Source organism: Bos mutus, chromosome 6 (assembly GCF_027580195.1).
Source record: "Bos mutus isolate GX-2022 chromosome 6, NWIPB_WYAK_1.1, whole genome shotgun sequence".
In the NCBI taxonomy this organism is placed as follows: domain Eukaryota; kingdom Metazoa; phylum Chordata; class Mammalia; order Artiodactyla; family Bovidae; genus Bos; species Bos mutus.
Genome location: NC_091622.1, coordinates 49239535 through 49262085, shown reverse-complemented (window position 1 = coordinate 49262085; position 22551 = coordinate 49239535).

Here is a 22551-nt window from a genome sequence, read left to right as displayed (position 1 = left end):
TTCTTATTGATAATAGATTGCAAATTTATATATTTCTGAAATATAATAGTTTCATCTAATCTTAATTATAACATGATATACACTTTTGACTTTTTTTGTTTTTGTTTTTAACTAGTCCTGCTTCTCAAAGCACACTGCACAATTCTCTCTCCACCCATGTACTAATCCTCTAGGAGCCTGGCTTTCATCTAGCTTCGACTCTAGCACACCACTGATAATAACTCACACATTTTCTTCTTATTCATTAGTTACTTAATGTATTAATTTCCAAAAGTCAATCAGTTCAGTTGAGTTCAGTTCAGTCACTCAGTCGTGCCCGACTCTTTGCGACCCCATGAATCACAGCACGCCAGGCCTCCTTGTCCATCACCAACTCCCAGAGTTCACTCAGACTCATGTCCATCAAGTCAGTGATGCCATCCAGCCATCTCATCCTCTGTCATTCCCTTCTCCTCCCGCCCCCAGTCCCTCCCAGCATCAGAGTCTTTTCCAATGAGTCAACTCTTCGCATGTGGTGGCCGAAGTACTGGAGTTTCAGCTTTAGCATCATTCCTTCCAAAGAAATCCCAGGGCTGATCTCCTTCAGAATGGACTGGTTGGATCTCCTTGCAGTTCAAGGGACTCTCAAGAGTTTTGTCCAACACCACAGTTCAAAAACATCAATACTTCGGCGCTCAGCCTTCTTCACATCCAACTCTCACATCCATACATGACCACTGGAAAAACCAGAGCCTTGACTAGACAGACCAAAAATCAATACCTGATTGTTAATAGAAAATCTAATATTCATCCAGTGGTAATAGAAAATTTAAAATGGTACAATTGGTTCTATGATTTTCTAATGTAGCAAAAGAGCAAATATTTTGTGTTTCCTTTTTATGTTAACTTTAAGGTCTTTTATTCAGGTAGCATAGTATTATGTAAATCCAAACCTCCCTCTTAATGCAGGATAGCCTATTTCATCCTGTTGAAAAATTTTATCACTTCACTCAGGTAAAGTATAAACACACCCACATTGACTTGTCTTTACCTCTTGACTAGTTCTGTAATGCATAATTACATTACATAAGGACACTTGCTTATTTTACAAGCACACAGAAATGAACAAGTTTTTGCTCTAATGTTTTCTACAAAAGGAGCACATGTACTGAAAAAAAGCAGTAGAAAATCACTTTCATAAAAATATCATCAGAGAGCCAAGGGTTTTAATGGAACATTCAACCTCTCTGATAAATAAATGTTGTCAAATCAAATATGTAATTTAATAGAAATATGATAGCAAAGACCAACTGCCAAATGACTCTTAAGGGGAAAATTTTCTGACATTTAAGAAAATGCACTTTTTGGAAGGCACTTGTCATGGAGTCACATACTCAGTTTTAAGGTAATCACTAGTAAATTATAGTTACCCTGCATCTTGTTATACACTGCTCTTTTCTATAATTGATCATCACTTCTTTTGATATGTATGGAGTTGGACTCTTTATGTATGCAATCCTTGAATGTATAATTCCAGAAAGGAATAGTCAAGGAATAGAAGTAGATTCTAATAGAAACATTTTTAAAAGATTCATTTATTGCAAATATACCACATAAGTGCAAAAGGCATTATGGAAATAATTCTTTTTTCATAAATTAGATTCAACAGCTGTGTAAATCCGTGCATTTTACTGTCTATAAGAGACATAATGCTAAATCAGGTGTCCTGTGTCCCAAAGCATTTGAAATGTAAAGAGGATACTCTTTTCAAAAACAGTGGTTAACTATTTTTATTTCATCCATTTTTTTTGTATGAAATCCTAGAGTTGGGCATAGTAAAGAAAAGAAAAATGATGGGACTTGTTAAAAATTATACTTGAAGATATTGAATAAATGAATAAACAAAGTGCATTCATACATACAATAAACATATATATGTGTGAAACATATTCATATAAAATCATATAAGCTCTGCTGGAAAATTTAAAGCCTAGTGTTACTTCCAATATAAATGATACTTGTTAAAATTCATTCTTGACTTCTTTTTTCTAATTCAGGACATAACACAACTTCCTACTAAAATGAAGGTAAATCAGAAGTTTATTGTTCAGAGACACTCAGCTCTTGTTTCCTCTGCTGACACCACCAATATGAATAATGACAGTATCAGTGATGAGGGAGTTTTTGTGATGCAAATCTCTCCACAGGGAGAGGACTATAGTCATCATGAGTTTATTTCACAATTCACCTTCTTTCTCTAGCAAGCCACTATAATGAGATCAACTGTACCCTTTCTCTAGATTGAAAAGTCAAATTCCCATGGATCACAGCAGGACTGATTTGCATCCTTCAGCCATCATGGTCATCAATTCCTAAGGACTCCAGGTCCATGAAGAGATTTGCATCTCTTATGATGGTCAAAATGAGCAGGATGATTCCACTGTGGTTTAGTTCATCTCAAGAATGTAGAAAATCTGCCAGTTTGTGTTTGTAGCAGAAAATACAGGTCACATTTCAATATAGCTATAACTACTTCATAATCTATTAGGTTTTTACATTAACACATTTCTTTGATTAAGCTAATTTACCTTACCCTTCCTGACCTGCTCACTCCTCTTTAATTTTCTCATTAAAGCTAATCACTTCACATCATTTCTTAAGTATTAATAAACAATAGTTTTCTTAACTCAATTTTGATTTCTTTGAGGCTTGAGGTATCAAAGAGCTTTAGGAGTGTTGAGATCTACAAGATTGGCAAAGTGCTTGGGATATGACAAATGTTCAACAAATCTACCTCCCACAAAATAATACTGTATCAAGTGTGTCATAATGCCATTTGTTAAAAGACTTTTGGTAAAAATGAATTTTCTGTGTATTGTTTCTGTGACTAATATATCAGAAGAAGTAAATTGCATAGTCTGCCAGTGTCTAAAAGTTCTAACCAAATAGAACTTACTTCTATTTATCCACTGCATAGCAAAACCAATCTATTGACACCAGGTTGTGGTAAAGGAAAGTACATTTCTTACAGGGTGCCAAGCAAGGAGAATGGGCTGTTAATGCTCAAAAGTCCTGATCTCCCATTGGACTTAAGGCAAGGGTTTTTAAAAACAACATTTGGAATGAGGATTGCAGCTTGTGCACGTTCTTCTGATTGGCTGGTGGTGAGGTAAGAGGGTGATATTTCTGGAATCCTAATTATCAAGCTTCTGGCTCCAACCTGGTCTACATGCTTGTGATCTGCATGTTCTTCTCATCCTCTACCTGGGTGGGGATCTTAATTTCTGTTGAAAAAGTCCAAGATATGCATCAAATTGTTAAAGGCATCCCTTTAGGAGAAACTAAGATTCTATGTTATCACCGAACTTTTGTTTAAGCTATCATTACTTTATTTATTTATTGCTTGACTGCTTTCCCTTTATTTCTGTAATCCCACTCTTCCTTAATTAGCAACAGCTTGAGTTTGCTCTTTGGAGCTCAGGTAAGACCTAGGAGACTAAAGTATTTTCTATAAATGAGAAGCTTGGGAAATAAAGGAATTTTATGAAGCCAGGAGAACCTTGAGGGGCCCTGCTTGGTTTCAACAGGATATGTTGAAAAAAGTTTAAAGCAAATACCTAGCTGGATAATTTTCAAGTTCAGCTATTTTTATGAATTGATTTGTGAAATAAGAATTCTATAGAACATACTTTAGGAAACGCTCATCTGAGCATGTTTTAAGGATGTTCTTTTGGATAATATTGTACATGCAATGAATCACAATATTAAATATTCATTTTTATGGCAATCCACTATGAGAGATATATTTTAACCATGTTTCTCTACGGGTTATATACACATACACACAAAAAAGATAGAAAAAAGGCTTTATTGATACCACTAGGCATAATTTACATTTGGCAATTTTGTGTGGAAGTTTGGAAGTGGTTTGTTAACTGTGGTCACTATTTAGAGCACTATAATACTTGATTATGAAGCATGTTGCAGAATTTATTTCAGACACTGAATTTGTCAATTGTGTATTGCCTATTTTGTTTTTGCTTTTCCTTACTCTTTTTTGCCTTCTCTGTATTAAAAAATATTATTTCCAAATGTTAACTTTTATTTTTACTGATTAAATAACATTCTGTCCTATTTAAAGGCTTCCACCATCCCTTTACTTTGTTCTGCAACAATAAATCTCCAGTAAACACCCTATTCTCAGGAAAAAAGAATACACCATCAGGGTTGCTAGTGACAAAGAGAAAACAAATGAACATAAGCAAGCTTAAGCTCGATTAGATCCACAGGGAAAAATCAATGACATGGAAAAGAACAAAGTTACAGAGGAATGAGGTTGCATCTTCCAACTTGTACACAAAGGAGCATAAAAAGGAAGAAACCACAGGATTACAAGACCGAGTTGATGCCAACACATGAAAAGTAAAGCACACAATGAAAGCAATTAACTGGATAATTGGAGCAAAACCAAACAATTTTGCCTCAATTAAATGGTTTACCTCACTTTAAAGTAATTTTGACTTGAATTATCCAGAATGGTTTGATAAAATTATTCAATAATCTGTTACCAGAGTGGGTAGGGTACTTTACTGCCTCCAAGTGCCTCTCCAGAAATGAAATGACAGACTTTTTTTTTTCAAAAAAAGGAAGTGACAGGTGGGAAACCTTATCCGTTTATGACCATATGGTTGTCATCTTTGTTCCTGTATCCTTGGCCTGACTACTTCTCAATCTCTGTCGATGTGTGTGTACTTCTAGCAGTTTATCCTCTGCCCTTTCTGTATTAACCAGTTGGGAAATCTGGAGATCTGGATATTCCCAGCAGAGTTCTATAGAATGAAGTTCATGATTTTTTTGTTATTTGAATTCTGTTCTTTTACCAACATATGTGGCCATTGGTAATAATGAGACATAACATTTATTGTTTTCCTGCTGTGATTTAGAGGCAATAAGCACTGCTATAATCCATACAGAAACAATCACGATGATAATTATTGTAATTTTACAGAGAAATGGAGGCTCCAATAACTCAAATAATTTACCAGAGGTCACAAAATTAGTCAGAGGCTAAGCTGGAACCAATTTTAAGTTCAGTCTGACCTTAAAGCACATGGTATTTCTATTGATATTATTTTTATATTAGTTCTTGGATATCATTAAAAAATCTTACTTTGTTCTGTTTCTCATAAGAACAGGTATAGAAAAAGGAAACATTCATTTCATTTTAGGATCGATAGCCTTCAAGCATTTTTTTTTCTTTTTTTAGTATGTTTGCATTAAAAATGAAAGGAGCATATTCCTCAACACATTTTTATTTCTCTCCATACAAGAGTCAAAGAGATCATTTAAAAAGGTAAATCAGATTGTGTCATTACCTCACCTGCTCAGAAGCTTCCAATGACCCATCACACATTGACTAATGTCCAAAGCCCCGACCATGCCAGAAAACCTGTCACCACCTGACTTTCCTCCATTTTACCTTTCCTCCAGTTTACCCCTCCTCCCCCATTCCAATCTCACACCACCCCCGTATGTTCTGGCATTTTTCTTTTCCTCAGACACGCCATGATTTTTCGCTTCATAAGACCCCTTTTGATAGGTCATCTCCTTGTTTCCTTTTGCCCTCTGTTAAAATTTTAGATTTGCCCTACCTCTCCCCATAACATCTTTCTCAACATAACTTCACTATTTTCTGTTCACTTTTTCTGCCTTATTAGTTTTTACTGCATTTATCACTATCAAGTATTAAATTGCATATTCATTTATTTACTCTCATATTTTATGAAACCTTGACATAAAGAAGCTTTTTAGTATTGTGGGTTTGGGGTTGTCTCTATTACCATTGGCTCCCCAGAATCTAAAGTGTGTCTTGTATATATTAATTGTTCATAAATATAGAACTCTCTTTCCTTGTATTAATATAACAATGCTTATTTCTCACATGTTTCGATTAAAACACTAGACATTCTAATATTTTAATACTCCCCACTGGAGTATCTTGCACTTCCATGGGAAAGGAAAGCAGTGTTTTGGAGAATACTAATTTGTATTATTGAAATACAGTATGCTAGTAATGATGTCCTTTTTTTTCATTGAAGTTGGAAACAATTTACAGGTACACTTAAGTGAACATATGAAAAATCAAGCATCATCTTTTTTTCCCCCTAGAAAAGCTGTACAGACAAGAGACTAACTTAAGTATGGTCCAATGGCCTGCTAAGATTGCACACTAGAAATTGACACACTTATCCAATTAGACACAAGCTGAGGTGCACCACAGAAACTTCTCTATCAAGAAATGTGTATAAAATTTAGAACACGGAGGACAGAAATATAGATAATAAACTTATGCAGGTAAGTTAATGCCAAAGGTAAAGTAGAACGACAAGTCTTGAGCCGGGCACACCCAAAATTTACTCTGAAACTTAGCAATCAGGTAGACAAGCTACATTTTCCTGCAGAAAGTCAGTGATGAGATGGTAATAGTCTAGTAGTATAACTATAGTGGAACTCCATCCACATGGAAACCTAAGGCCAAGGAAAAGAAATTCTTCTCCTATATCACGTTGTTATATTTTATTAATCATTTTGACTCAAGTATCAGACTTCTGCTTGACCAAAGTTGTAGATGCTGCTTCCAGGGAAGGAGATAAGTGTTTTCTCAGGACAGTCCACATGCATGACTAATAGCTGCCTTGTGCTGATATTTTTAGAAATGCCATCTCCAATTTGTGCCAATTTGTACTCCACACAAGGCACTAAAATTTGATCTGAAAATTTGTTAACTTTTATTATTTCCTAGTGTAAATAAAACTCTGTATATTTCTCCAGCATAGATCCTCCAAGGCTATGCAAGTAGATTGAATGATAATAACATTAGGAATCCAAGATTTCAATATAAGTCAACCTCAATATCAGGTTTCTAGGGAGACATTTTAAAATTACAGTCTTAGTCTGCTAATCTGCCACAACAAAATATTAAAGAGTGGGTGATTTAAACAACAGAAATTTATTTCTCCTAGTTGTGCAAGTTGGAAGTCTAAGATCAAAGTGCCTGTAGATTTGGCTTTTCTGGAGTTCTTTTTCCTTGGCTTGTAGATGAATGCCGTTTTATTGTGTCCCAGTGATACTGAACCTGGACTTGGCAATACTTGCTGACACACAATAAATCCAATCTACTGACTGAGTTGGGTTGAAGGAAAATATAGAGTTTATTGCAGGGCACCAAGCAAGGAGAAGGGGCAAATAATGCTTAAGAGACCAAAACTCCCTGAGGCCTTTCAGTGAGGGTGTTAAAGGCGATGTGAGGAAGGGGGCTGAAGGATACATGATCAGATCATGCACAATTCTTAAATTGGTGGCCATCAAGGTGAAGTTTTGAGTACCGCCATTCTTCTGGTTTCAACTGGTGGGGTCTACTTTCTTGAGGTCAGCACTTTACATCTGGTGGGTATCTGATTCCTGAAAAAGAACCTGGGAATGTGTGTCAGACCTTATAAAGGAGGTTTGACATATATCCATGGCTACTCCATTTCTTCTGAGGGATTCCTCCCCGCAGTAGTAGATATAATGGTCATCTGAGTTAAATTCACCCATTCCAGTCCATTTGAGTTTGCTGATTCCTAGAATGTCAACGTTCACTCTCGCCATCTCTTGTTTGACCACTTCAAATTTACCTTGATTCATGGATCTGACATTCCAGGTTCCTATGCAATATTGCTCTTTACAGCATTGGACCTTGCTTCTATCACCAGTCACATCCAAAACTAGGTAGTTTTTGCTTTGGCTCCATCTGTTCATTCTTTCTGGAGTTATTTCTCCACTGATCTCCAGTAGCATATTGGGTACCTACTGACCTGGGAAGTTCCTCTTTCAGTATCCTATCATTTTACCTTTTCATACTGTTCATGGAATTCTCAAGGCAAGAATACTGAAGTGGTTGGCCATTCCCTTTTTCAGTGGACCACATTCTGTCAGAAGACCTACAAGACATTTGAGAACTAACACCCAAAAAGATGTTCTTTCATTATAGGGAACTGGAATGCAAAAGTAGGAAGTCAAGAAACTCCTGGAGTAACACGCAAATTTGGCCTTGGAATACGGAATGAAGCAGGGCAAAAACTAATAGAGTTTTGCCAAGAAAATGCGCTGGTCATAACAAACACCCTCTTCCAACAACACAAGAGAAGACTCTACACATGGACATCACCAGATGGTCAACACCAAAATCAGATTGATTATATTCTTTGCAGCCAAAGATGGAGAAGCTCTATACAGTCAACAAAAACAAGACCAGGAGCTGACTGTGGCTCCGATCATGAACTCCTTATTGCCAAATTCAGACTGAAATTGAAGGAAGTAGGGAAAACCACTGAACCATTCACATATGACCTAAATCAAATCCCTTATGATTATACAGTAGAAGTGAGAAATAGATTTAAGGGCCTAGATCTGATAGATAGAGTGCCTGATGAACTATGGAATGAGGTTTATGACATTGTACAAGAGACAGGGATCAAGACCATCCCCATGGAAAAGAAATGCAAAAAAGTGAAATGGCTGTCTGGGGAGGCCTTACAAATAGCTGTGCAAAGAAGAGAAGTGAAAAGCAAAGGAGAAAAGGAAAGATATAAGCATCTGAATGCAGAGTTCCAAAGAATAGCAGAAGAGATAAGAAAGCCTTCCTCAGTGATCAATGCAAAGAAATACAGGAAAACAACAGACAGGGAAAGACTAGAGATCTCTTTAAGAGAATTAGAGATACTAAGGGAACATTTCATGCAAAGATGGGCTTTATAAAAGACAGAAATGTTATGGACCTAAAAGAAGCGGAAGATATTATGAAGAGGTGGCAAAAATACACAGAAGAACTGTACAAAAAAGATCTTCACGACCCAGATAATCATGATACTGTGATCACTGACCTAGAGCCAGACATCCTGGAATGTGAAGTCAAGTGGACCTTAGAAAGCATCATTACGAACAAAGCTAGTGAAGGTGATGGAATTCCAGTTGAGCTATTCCAAATCCTGAAAGATGATGCTGTGAAAGTGCTGCACTCAATATGCCAGCAAATTTGGGAAACTCAGCAGTGCCCACAGGACTAGAAAAGATCAGTTTTCATTCCAGTCCCAAAGAAAGGCAATGCCAAAGAATGCTCAAATTACTACACAATTGCACTCATCTCACATGCTAGTAAAGTAATGCTCAAAATTCTCCAATCCAGGCTTCAACAGTATGTGAACCGTGAACTTTCAGTTGTTCAAGCTTATTTTAGAAAAGGCAGAGGAACCAGAGATCCAATTGCCAACATCCGCTGGATCATGGAAAAAGCAAGAGAGTTCCAGAAAAACATCTATTTCCGCTTCTTGACTATGCCAAAGCCTTTGCCTGTGTGGATCACAATAAACTGTGGAAAATTCTGAAAGAGATGGGAATACCAGACCACCTGACCTGCCTCTTGAGAAATCTGTATGCAGGTCATGAAGCAACAGTTAGAACTGGACATGGAACAACAGACTGCTTCCAAATAGGAAAAGGAGTATGTCAAGGCTGTATATTGTCACCCTGCTTATTTAACTTATATGCAGAGTACATCATGAGAAATGCTGGGCTGGAAGAAGCACAAGCTGGAATCAAGATTGCCGGGATAAATATCAATAACCTCAGATATGCAGATGACACCACCCTTATGGCAAAAACTGAAGAGGAACTCAAAAGCCTCTTGATGAAGGTGAAAGAGGAGAGTGAAAAAGTTGGCTTAAAACTCAACATTCAGAAAACGAAGATCATGGCATCTGGTCCCACCACTTCATGGAAAATAGATGGGGAAACAGTGGAACAGTGTCAGAGTTTATTTTGGGGGGCTCCAAAATCACTGCAGATGGTGACTGCAGCCATGAAATCAAAAGACGCTTACTCCTTGGAAGGAAAATTATGAAAAACCTAGATAGCATATTGAAAAGCAGAGACATTACTTTGCCAACAAAGGTCCGTCTAGTCAAGGCTATGGTTTTTCCAGTAGTCATGTATGGATGTGAGAGTTGGACTGTGAAGAAAGCTGAGCACTGAGGAATTGATGCTTTTGAACTGTGATGTTGGAGAAGACTCTTGAGAGTCCCTTGAACTGCAAGGAGATCCAACCAGTCCATTCTGAAGGAGATCAACCCTGGGATTTCTCTGATGACACGAAAGAGTGACTGAACTGAACTGAACTGACATATATCCGTCAGGGAACTGGAAGTTCAGTGACTCTGCTATGTGTCTAAATCGTTGCCAGTTTCCTTGCCCAACATCTGTCCTTTGTTTCCACATCTTCTCATTTGCTAATGATAATTCTTGAGTCAGCCTTTGGAAACTCAGGGCAGGCTTGAGACACTAAAGCAAAAGCTTCATTTCAAAATACAGGGATGTGGGGGCTTGCACACTCTTTCAGTAACATTACCTTTTTAAGTGCATTTTTTCCCACTTCTTATAAAGATACCAGTCATATGGAATTAGGATCCTACTGTAATAATTTAACCTTTATTATATCCTTCAAAGCCCCCTCTCCAAATACAGTCATTCTGGGGGTTAGGACTTAAATAAATGAATTTTGAGGGGAACACATAATGTCCAAAAATTAAGATACTTTGTAAGTAAAAAGACTAGAATTTTTACATTAAAGTTAAAATTTTTTTAGTTTTATAAACTTCATAACTCCATTGTGTCAGGAGGCATTGTGAATTTCTGCATCCAGTCAGGATCTTCCAGGATTTACTAACTGAATTGTATCTTATTGGAAATGTGTACTTTGTTTAGAATATTAGAAGTTGTGCTTGTCATTATCAGGATGTAGAAAGTAAAAAGCTCAATAGAAAAATATCTCATTATGCCAAACTGGCTCCAAGTCTACCAAATATTGAATAGAAGTCAAACATCAGTCTTTGAGAAAATTATCTAAGATAAAATGTGTTACCTACAGACCATTGCTTAATGTTTCCAAAGCAAAAGTTCAATATAAACTGAGGAAGCAGTTGAAAAAAATCTCGATTTAATATTTTCCAAAATGTAATTCTATTGCTGAAGAAAGAAAGAAGTTTACCAAAAAAATAAATAAATAAAAGATTAAATTATGTTTAGTATGTACTCTGTGATGGCTGGAGTTTGGCAGAGAGGAAGTAACTCCTATCAATCATTGCTATACACTTTGTACTTCATCTAACATATAATTTAATTTAAAGACTTTATGAGATCCAGGTAAAGCACATGTGGCAAAAAAAAGCTGGTGGTGTTTACTTTATAAGAGGTGAAGATGCAGGTGTCAGGTTGTTATATACCACTAGGAATGCTATACTTGATCACTTAGGTCAGGCAATGATGCTTACTGTTAGTATTAAAAGTAACTTTTCCTTTATCAATGAAGCATTAAAAAAAAGTCCTGTTGCTGCTGCTACTAATTACTAATTTGCGTTTTATTTATTTTTTCTTTTTTTTCCATTTGCTCTTTCCTTGCTTCGTTGGGTCTGACTCTTTGTGACCCCATGGACTGTAGCCTACCAGGCTCCACTGTCCATGGAATTTTCCAGGCAAGAGTACTGGAGTGGGTTGCCATTTCCTTCTCCAGGGGATCTTCCTGACCCAGGAATCGAATCTGGGTCTCCTGCATTGCAAGCAGATGCTTTACCATCTGAGCCACCAGGGTTTAAAAAAAAAAAAAAATTAACCTCTCTCATTAAAGTTCCTTAGAAATGTCTTATTTTTGTGCTTTTTGCTTTATCCCCCCTTTCATTCTTAGTTTAATTAGCCATTACTGTGTTCATTATATAGTGCTTATTAACTGTAAACCAAAAGTGTGATGGCTTAGACAATACACATTTATTATTTCACAATGTTTGTGCTCAGGAGGCACCAAGTATAGGTGTTCCTGGCACAAAGTGTCTCATGGTTTTGCAATGGGAGTATTGGTGAGATTTGTGGTCTCATCTTAAAGCTTGACTGTGTAAGGATCCACTTCCAAGCTTATCATAGGGTTGGTAGCATGATTCAGTTCTTCCCTCAGAGCTAGCTGTTAAGTTCCCTTAGTTGTTTTCCTTTGAGCCTCTCTACAGAACAGCTCACAGTTGGCAGCTAGCTTCCTTCAGAAGTGATCCAAGAGATCTTGAAAGAGTATGTTCAAACTGAAGTCACAGAATGCTCAAACCTAAACTCAGAAATGACATCTTGTCACCTTCTGAATTCATTCAAACCGAATCACTAAACCTAGCCTGTACTCAAAACTAGACGAGCATACGAGACTATGAGTGCTAAGAGGTAGGGACCATGTGGGGATTATCTGAGTGGTTTCTTAACATAAGCAATTGGTCGGTTTACAGATTTTTTCTTGAGGTATTGCTTATTTATTTACTAGTTCTTATATAGTATTTTTGTTTTCTAATTCATACATTTTTTCTATATAATTTCCTGCCTTCACTTTTCTCTTGTTATTTTTTTCCAATATTTTCAGTTGGATATTTAATTTATATAATATCTTTTATTTTTATGGATATGAATATTTAAAGATTTGAGGATCTCTTCTGATTGCTATTTTAATTTATCCCATATATGTTATCTTATATACCCTTATCCATGTTTCTTCATTATCATCATTGTATAAAAATCTGCTTCCAGTGAAATTGTTTTTTGCACAATCCCACCTTGTCTCTGCTCTATTGTAGGCTTATAAAAGTGCCATTCTGGTGTAGCATATTTATTTTATTATGTACATATAAAGTGAAAGTTGTAGAATTCTTTCTCTATTTCAAGTTATAATTGGGAATTTTGGGTCAAGTGACTCTATGTTCCATTTTGTCCTAGACAGTCTCGGTCCATTGCTATTCCAGGGTAGGTATTGACAGCACCTCCTTTATGTCAATAAATTATTTTTTTTTACATCCAAGAGTATACAATTGTACCAACAATGGATTTTATTTGCCTTCTTGGTGTGTGTGTGTGTGTGTGTGTGTGTGTGTATTTATAAAGAGAGGGAGTCTAACTTACCCAGGTACGATTTTCTTATAAAAATATAGAACCCCCAAAATCTTTGGAAAGTTTTGAAATAAGAAAACTTCCAACAAATCATTTTCTGAGTAACATTTGATGCCTTTTAGACTCTCAATTCAGTTCAGTTCAGTTGCTCAGTTGTGTCCGACTCTTTGCGACCCCGTGAATTGCAGCACGCCAGGCCTCCTTGTCCATCACCAATTCCCGGAGTTCACCCAGACTCATGTCCATCGAGTCAGTGATGCCATCCAGCCATCTCATCCTCTGTCGTCCCCTTCTCCTCCTGCCCCCAATCTCTCCCAGCATCAGAGTCTTTTCCAATGAGTCAACTCTTCGCATGAGGTGGCCAAAGTACTGGAGTTTCAGCTTTAGCATCATTCCTTCCAAAGAAATCCCAGGGCTGATCTCCTTCAGAATGGACTGGTTGGCTCTCCTTGCAGTCCAAGGGACTCTCAAGAGTCTTCTCCAACACCACAGTTCAAAAGCATCAATTCTTTGGCACTCAGCCTTCTTCACAGTCCAGCTCTCACACCCATACATGACCACAGGAAAAACCATAGCCTTGACTAGACGAACCTTTGTTGGCAAAGTAATGTCTCTGCTTTTGAATATGCTATCTAGGTTGGTTATAACTTTCCTTCCAAGGAGTAAGCGTCTTTTAATTTCATGGCTGCAGTCACCATCTGCAGTGATTTTGGAGCCCAGAAAAATAAAGTCTGACACTGTTTCCACTGTTTCCCCATCTATTTCCCATGAAGTGATGGGACCGGATGCCATGATCTTCGTTTTCCCTGATTGAATATTCTTTGTCACTGGTGAGTTTTAACATAAGTGATAGTGTAAGAAGATGATTAAGGCCATCAAATGAGACTCGGAAAGCCTTGGATTTGAGAACTATTTTGCCAATATCCTTTTGCCTTTTAAACTCTGAGAATTAGTTTCCTATGTTGTAAAAGTGTAATAACTTCATAGGATTGTTGTGAGAGTTAAATGCTCAGTAGATAACAGATTAATAATGTGTAATTATTAGCTTTAACTATTAATTATGTTGAATCAAAATCCTTTTTTGGAGCTCCTTGATTTGAGGGATTTTGGATTTTAATAGAAAATAAATGCTTGCAAATTGAGTTTTGCTCTGTATTAATAGTTTACAATGATAAAGAAATTTTAAAAAGCACAGAAACTACTAGAACATGAAAAATGTAAACATTATGTATAAAAAGGCATGATAAAATTCATGTTGCATTGAAAAAGGGAATCATTGACATACATTTTAAAGGCAATAAATTAATATAGTAAAATCTAAAATTTAATTAAACAAGTATTGATCCAGTAGGAGAAAATGGGAAAAGTTTTAACTAGAGATTTTGCAAAAGCAAAAAGCAAGCAAGACAGAAATTGTAGCACATAACAAATACATATAACACTTAAATATTAATAATGAAAATCTAGTGTGTAAGTAGAACCATGCTATTTTTCAGCGGTAATACTTATAATATTTAGAGTTAAATAGCAATACTAAAAATTTTTTTCTTTTTAGGATGCAGAGAGTAAACTTACTTAAATCCTGGTGACAGTAAAAATAACTACAACTGGTGTGAGAACTATAAACCTTTCAAAAACTTTGTTTACTATTATTGACTTCATAATTTAATGTGAGGATTTCATCTGAAAAGTATAACCAGAAAATATAATTAAGATATATGTGTAAACAGAAATATTGATCTCCAAGTTATATAATAATGAAATATTTAGGATCCAAATTACCAAAAACAAGAGAATATAAAGTACTATTTTGTTAAAGCAATGTAATAGAATATAATTTTAGAGTAGTTAAAAATTTGCTATTGTCGTAAAAGTACTCACAATGTTATTGCAAATGAAATAGAATTATGCACAACTCTGTGTAGAGTGAGGTCTGAAGTTTTAGCAGTGTACATGCTAACATTCACATATATTACACTCACATTAAAAAAAAAAAAGACTGAGGAAAATAATATAGTAAATGTTATTCTCTTTGACATTTGTGAAATGATTTTTAAACTGTTTTCTTCCACAGTGTTACCCTCCTATTTCTCCTCAGATAATTCCTTATGTTCTATATGAATGCCCTTTCCTTTCTTTTCTTCTTTTAGCTCACCTTTTACTTGTAGGTAAGGTTGTTTATTGGCAGTATAACCTAGGAAAACTATCAAATCAAGGCTATAAGATGCTAAAATGATTTTCAACTTAAACCAATGGAAAAATTATGAGTAGACATATTTCCCTTTCCCAGTTTTTAGGTTTCCTTTGATGGAACAATGAAACTGGGAGAATTTGGTGAGGCAATTCAGACCTATGAATATTTCCTTTCCTACTCTAACTTCGAACCTGTCACAGATGATATAATAAATCAGCAGAAAGTGAAAATTCTTGTTTCCCAACTCTTCACAATACCACCTCAAATCACAGTCTTCATGATATCATTTAATGATTACTGAAGACTGAATGCCAGATAACTTCGTGAGGTAGTACTCTTCCAGGAATAAATGTTTTATTCATTTGCATGAAACTTACTCTCATTATAACATCTGCAATATCAGGAGAGGGATTCTCTTGGATGAGACAGCTGAGAATTTGAGCTGTTTTCTCTTAAAATGACTAAAATTATATTATTGATACATTCCATTTTTGGTATCAAAGGAAATTAAAACTCCTACAGTTTACAAAAATTGTTTCACATAAAATCAAATAGTACCAGAGGATGGAGGAGGGGAAAACGAGAAGTCTTTAATAAAAGTGAAAAGTGAAAGTGTTGGTCATTCAGTCTTGCCCAGTTCTTTGTGACCCCATGTACAGTAGCCCGCCAGGCTCCTCTGTCCATGGAATTTTCCAGGCAAAATATTGTAGTGGGTTTCCGTTTCCTTCTCTAAGGGATCTTCCTAACCCAGGGATTAAACCTATGTCTCCTGTGTCTCCTGCATTGCAGGCAGATTCTTTACAATCTGAACCACCAGGGAAGCCCCTTTAAACAAAAGACATAGTCAAAAGACTTTTGAAGTCTTTAATCAGTTAAGCAAGAAGAGAAAGTTCTAGAGATATACTCTACAAGATTGTAGCTATAGTTAACAAAACTGTATTGTACACTTAATTTCTTAAGAGGGTAGATCTCATATTGTGTTCTTATCAAAATAAAATGAATTTAAAATAATAAAACAAAGATAATTATATCATAAATATATAATTTCTGACAGTCAACATAAGATTGTACAGCAAAGTAGTAAGTTAGAGAGAAAGCCATGATCAAGAGAAAAAAAAAAAAGTCCTAAATTCTTTTCAACTTCAAGTTAAATATATTAAAAATCAAATGATTATTTTGTTGGGCAAAATTCTATAATGACTCTTAGTGACCATTGTAGCATCTTCTCCCTCTTGAGTGTTGTTATGAATTTTATGTAAGCAGATGAATACCAGATGTTAACTTAAAAATCAGTAGATCAAAAAATGTCACAGAAGACTTGAGGACTTCTTTGCCTAAACATGGTTCAGTTGTAAAAGATCCACTTGTGAATGCAAGAGATGCAGGAGGTGTGGATTCGATCACTGGGTCAGAAAGCTCTCCTGGAAGAGGAAACGGCAACCCAATCCAGTATTCTTGGCTGAAAAATCCCATAGACAAAGAAGCCTAGCAGGCTACAGACCATGGGGTTGCAAAGAGTCAGACAAAACTGAGTGACTGAGCACACAGTGCCTTTGCCTAAACAACCACAAAGTCATGTAGTCCCACACAAACGAAGAAACCATCTTTGAGAGGAGCAGGACATGAGGAGAAATATTAAAGATGAACAATTTTACAATGAGAGAACTAACATTACTTAAAGTGACTATATTGTTTGCTCAACCTAATATTATTGGAGGGAACTGTAATAGTATTCTTTTGATATCTAGAAAGTTAAGACATTTACAATAATTATAGGTAAAGAGGTGACACTATTTCTGCCACCTTAGTCATAACATTAATAAATATTTGATACCAGCATACACACATATATCTCTACTTAAAAAATAAAATTCTGTATATTCAAACTTTTAAGTAATCAATTTATGTTTTCACATAAAATAGTACAGTGAAAGGGCAGTGGTTACTTAGTGTTTTAAAGTCTAATAACATATTTTTAAATTTTGAATAACATTTTATTTCATTTATTCTGATAACATACTGCAGTCAAAGTGTAAGCAATAATGTAAATATTTTGCCCTATTTAGAAGACATTAATCTGAACAAGTAACTACTTGAAAATCATGATTGCATTACCTGATTATGGATAGTTGATACATTTTGTAATTTTCTAATATGCTATAGAGAGAACTGAAAAGTCAATCAAATTTAGTTGCAGTCAGTCTTCAGCCTTTTTTTTTTTTTCCTGAACAGACATAGTAAGATGTCTAGTTTCTAATTCCAGTGGCATCTGGAATGAGCATGGAGTTCTGCAGCTCATTAGAGTGCTGGACCAGCTTGGGAGAAATTTTTTTTTTTCTTGTTTCTTGATACTAAGTTCAAGTGTTCATATTTCTCATCTTGTCAGTATTGGCATAATAGACTTCCAAATTTGGAGTTTTGGAAAGTAACCAGAAAGGTTCTTGATTTCATTAACAATAGAACATTTCACAAATTATCACTGAATAAGATGTTATTCCATCCATCTTATTAACCTGAAATGAAGATCTCAATATTTTCGTTTTTATTCTTTTCTTTTTTCTTTTTTGTACTTTTGTTGTATGTTTGTGAATGCTGAGGAATTCAAGGAAAAATAGGAGGCAGAAAATTCATATTGTTTACATATCTGATGATTCTTTATTTAAAAAAAGAGAGTAGAATATAAAACCAGACCCTAATATTCTGAAATGAATTTGAGAATAATTAACTTGTGTGACAAAAGTAAATTTTGTGTTGATTCATAATAACTATCCACTATTGTATTTTCAAATCTTAGTCCCAGATATAATTCATTTCAATCCCTGAAAGATAGAACTGAAGAAAGTATTATTCCATTTATATTCTAAGGATGATTCAGTTATTCAATCAGGAAGACCATTATGTTGAGATATATGTTTTACACATCTATTTATTAAAAGTTATTTTTCACCTACTTTCCAAATATCCAATTATTTATATAGATAAGAGATTTATATTTTTAAAGTTGCAACTTATATTTTATTTTTTTAATATAAATTTATTTATTTAAATTGGAGGCTAATTACTTTACAATATTGTATTGGTTTTGCCATACATCAACATGAATCTGAAACGGGTGTAAACGTGTTCCCCATCCTGAAATCCCCTCCCACGTCCCTCCCCGTCCTATCCCTCTGGGTCATTCCAGTGTACTAGCCCCGAGCATCCTGTATCATGCATCGAACCTGGAATGGTGATTTGTTTCACATATGATATTATACATGTTTCAATGCCATTCTCCCAAATCATCCCAACCTCACCCTCTCCCGCAGAGTCCAAAAGACTGTTCTATACATCTGTGTTTCTTTTGCTGTCTCGTATACAGGGTTATCATTACCATCTTTCTAAATTCCGTATATATGTGTTAGTATATTGTATTGGTGTTTTTCTTTCTGGCTTACTTCACTCTGTATAATAGGCTCCAGTTTCATCCATCTCATTAGAACTGATTCAAATATGTTATTTTTAATGGCTGAGTTATACTCCATTGTGTATATGTACCACAGCTTTCTTATCCATTCATCTGCTGATGGACATCTAGGTTGCTTCCATGTCCTGGCTATTATAAACAGTGCTGCGATGAACATTGGGGTATACGTGTCTCTTTCCCTTCTGGTTTCCTTGGTGTGTATGCCCAGCAGTGGGATTGCTGGGTCATAAGGCAGTTCTATTTCCAGTTTTTTAAGGAATCTCTACACTGTTCTCCATAGTGGCTGTACTAGTTTGCATTCCCACCAACAGTGTAAGAGGGTTCCCTTTTCTCCACACCCTCTCCAGCATTTATTGCTTGTAGACTTTTGGATCACTGGCATTCTGACTGGCGTGAAATGGTACCTCATAGTGGTTTTGATTTGCATTTCTCTGATAATGAGTGATGTTGAGCATCTTTTCATGTGTTTGTTAGCCATCTGTATGTCTTCTTTGGAGAAATGTCTATTTAGTTCTTTGGCCCATTTTTTGATTGGGTCATTTATTTTTCTGGAATTGAACTGCAGGAGTTGCTTATATATTTTTGAGATTAGTCCTTTGTCCGTTGCTTCATTTGCTATTATGTTCTCCCATTCTGAAGGCTGTCTTTTCACCTTGCTTATAGTTTCCTTTGTTGTGCAGAAGCTTTTAAGTTTAATTAGGTCCCATTTGTTTATTTTTCATTTCTAATATTCTGGGAGATGGGCCATAGAGGATCTTGCTGTGATGTATGTCGGAGAGTGTTTTGCCTATGTTTTCCTCTAGGAGTTTTATAGTTTCTGGTCTTATGTTTAGATCTTTAATCCATTTTGAGTTTATTTTTGTGTATGGTGTTAGAAAGTGTTCTAGTTTCAGTTTTTTACAAGTGGTTGACCAGTTTTCCCAGCACCACTTGTTAAAGAGATTGTCTTTTCTCCATTGTATATTCTTATCTCCTTTGTTGAAGATAAGGTGTCCATAGGTGCATGGATTTATCTCTGGGCTTTCTATTTTGTTCCATTGATCTATATTTCTGTCTTTGTAACAGTACCAAACTGTCCTGATGACTGTGGCTTTGCAGTAGAGCTTGAAGTCAGGCAGGTTGATTTCTCCAGTTCTATTCTTCTTTCTCAAGATGGCTTTGGCTATTCGAGTTTTTTTGTATTTCCATACAAATTGTGAAATTATTTGTTCTAGCTCTGTGAAAAATACTGTTGGTAGCTTGATAGGGATTGCATTGAATCTATAGATTGCTTTGGGCAGTATACTCATTTTCACTTTATTGATTCTTCCGATCCATGAGCATGGTATATTTCTCCATCTATTGGTGTCCTCTTTGATATCTTTCAGCAATGTTTATTAGTTTCCTATATGTAGGTCTTTAGTTTCTTTTGGTAGATATATTCCTAAATATTTTATTGTTTTAGTGGCAATGGTAAATGAAATTGTTTCCTAATTTCTCTATTTTCTCATTATTAGTGTATAGGAATGCAAGGGATTTATGTGTGTTGATTTTATATCCTGCAAATTTACTATATTCATTGATTAGCTCTAGTAATTTTCTGGTGGAGTCTTTAAGGTTTTCTACGTAGAGGATCATGTCATCTCCAAACAGTGAAAGTTTTACTTCTTGTTCTCCAATTTGGATTCCATTTATTTCTTTTTCTGCTCTGATTGCGGTGTCCAAAACTTCCAAAACTATGTTGAATAGTAGTGGTGAAAGTGGGTACCCTTGCCTTGTTCCTGACTTTAGGGGAAATGCTTTCAACTTTTCACCATTGAGGATAATGTTTGCTGTGGGTTTGTCATATATAGCTTTTATTATGCTGAGGTATGTTCCTTCTATTCCTGCTTTCTGGAGAGTTTTTTTTTTTTTTTTTTTTTTTTTAAATCATGAATGGATATTGAATTTTGTCAAAAGCTTTCTCTTCATCTATTGAGATAATCATGTGGCTTTTATTTTTCAATTTGTTAATGTGGTGTATTATATTGATTGATTTGTGGATATTGAAGAATGCTTGCATCCCTGGGATAAAGCCCACTTGGTCATGATGTATGATCTTTTTAATGTGTTGTTGGATTCTGATTGCTGGAATTTTGTTAAGGATTTTTGCATCTATGTTCATCAATTATATTGGCCTGTAGTTTTCTTTTTTTGTGGCATCTTTTTCAGGTTTTGGTGTATTTTAAAATAAGTTAAATTTATCTGTACTTCAATATCAGTTGGTTTCATCATTCAATTCCAATGCACAATTTCATACCTTAATTGAAAAGTGGTTGTTTTTGTATTCAGAATTCATCTCAGCAATATAAATACATTTTTAAATTTGATATATATGTTAAAAATAATAAGAGCCACAAAAGATTTTCCTACCACATAAATGCCTTGATCCATTCATATGATCCAAAATTTTGGATCATGTGATGCCACATAGATGCCTTGATCCATTCATATGATCCAAAATGAAATCATTTTAGATCATGTGATCCATTCATTGGAAAAATGAATATTTTGTCCTATTACCATATACATTAAAAATAACCTGTAAGCATTAATGTATTAAAATTTTCTCAAAGTTTGATTAAATGATTGTGGTATAGATGTGGGTGTTAGAAAGAAGATATATACAAAATAAATGTGAGTAGAATTCATCTATATATCCATGTCAAATGATAAATAAAGCTTAAAGGAAAACAACAAGAAATATCAACCATAAAAAGTGAATAAAGTGAGTTGGTCTAGATTCTTTCCCCTTCTTCACCACCTGTCATATTCAATTATAATTTTCTATTCCCTAAACATTCTTATATCAGCCTCCATTTATTTTCCATCTATAATTTTCCAATTTTAAGGTATCTTGACATTTCCTGTCAATAATGAATTTAGCTTAAGTTTTAAAATTTAGACAATATATAAATGAAGTAAATGTTTTTTGAGATTTTGCAAATCAACAATATAGGACATTGACAAATGAAAAGAAAGACAAAATTTGAACCATATGATTTCTCTAACTTACTAACTAAATACAATTTCTAGGCAAAAGCCCAAAGAGGTGAGACTCAGTTATAAATGCTAACTGTATTTGTTAATTGAAGAAACAGTTCAGAGTGTACGGAAGCCAAGATGACTAAAATTCACAGGGCAGACCCTAAATCGAACAGACACACACACACAAAGAGAAAGAGAAAGAGAAAACACTGAAGTTATACAGTATCCCAAGTATACGCTGAGTGCACATCAGCACATGTTTATGAGAAAAATAGATCCAGGAAAAGATCACCAGAAGTGATCAGGTAGAATAATCGTGAAAGATGTGTGGTAGAGAATCATTCATATTCTCTCCAGTCACAATGGAAATATATGCTAACACACACTCTTTTAACTAGAGTCCATAAAAGATTATTCCCTCTTGTAGTGAGGCCAGGTTAGCTCTAGAGGGAAGACTATCCAGACTTTCCTAAGAAAGCTTGAAAGCAAGGTTCAAAAGGTAGAAACTGTTCCCAAATAACTCAGCTACATTTCAGAGCAAAGGGAGAAATATTTGTGTTCAGTAGCTCAGTCGTGTCTGACTCTTTGCGACCCCATGGACTGTAGCGGGCCAGACTCCTCTGTCCATGGAATACTATATATAAAGTATTCTAAATATAAAGAATACTAGATTGGGCTGCCATTTCCTACTCTAGGAGATCCTCTCGATCCAGGGATCGAACTGAGACTTCTGTGTTTCCTCCTTGGCAGGCAAATACTTTACCACTGCCCCACCTGGAAAGCCCCAGAAATATTTATAGGAGTGCAGAAAATCCCAGCAACCAATCAAGTAAAACTGATGTTTAGTATTTATTAAAAAAAAAAAAAAAACCCAGGTATGCAAAGAAGCAGAAAAATGTAA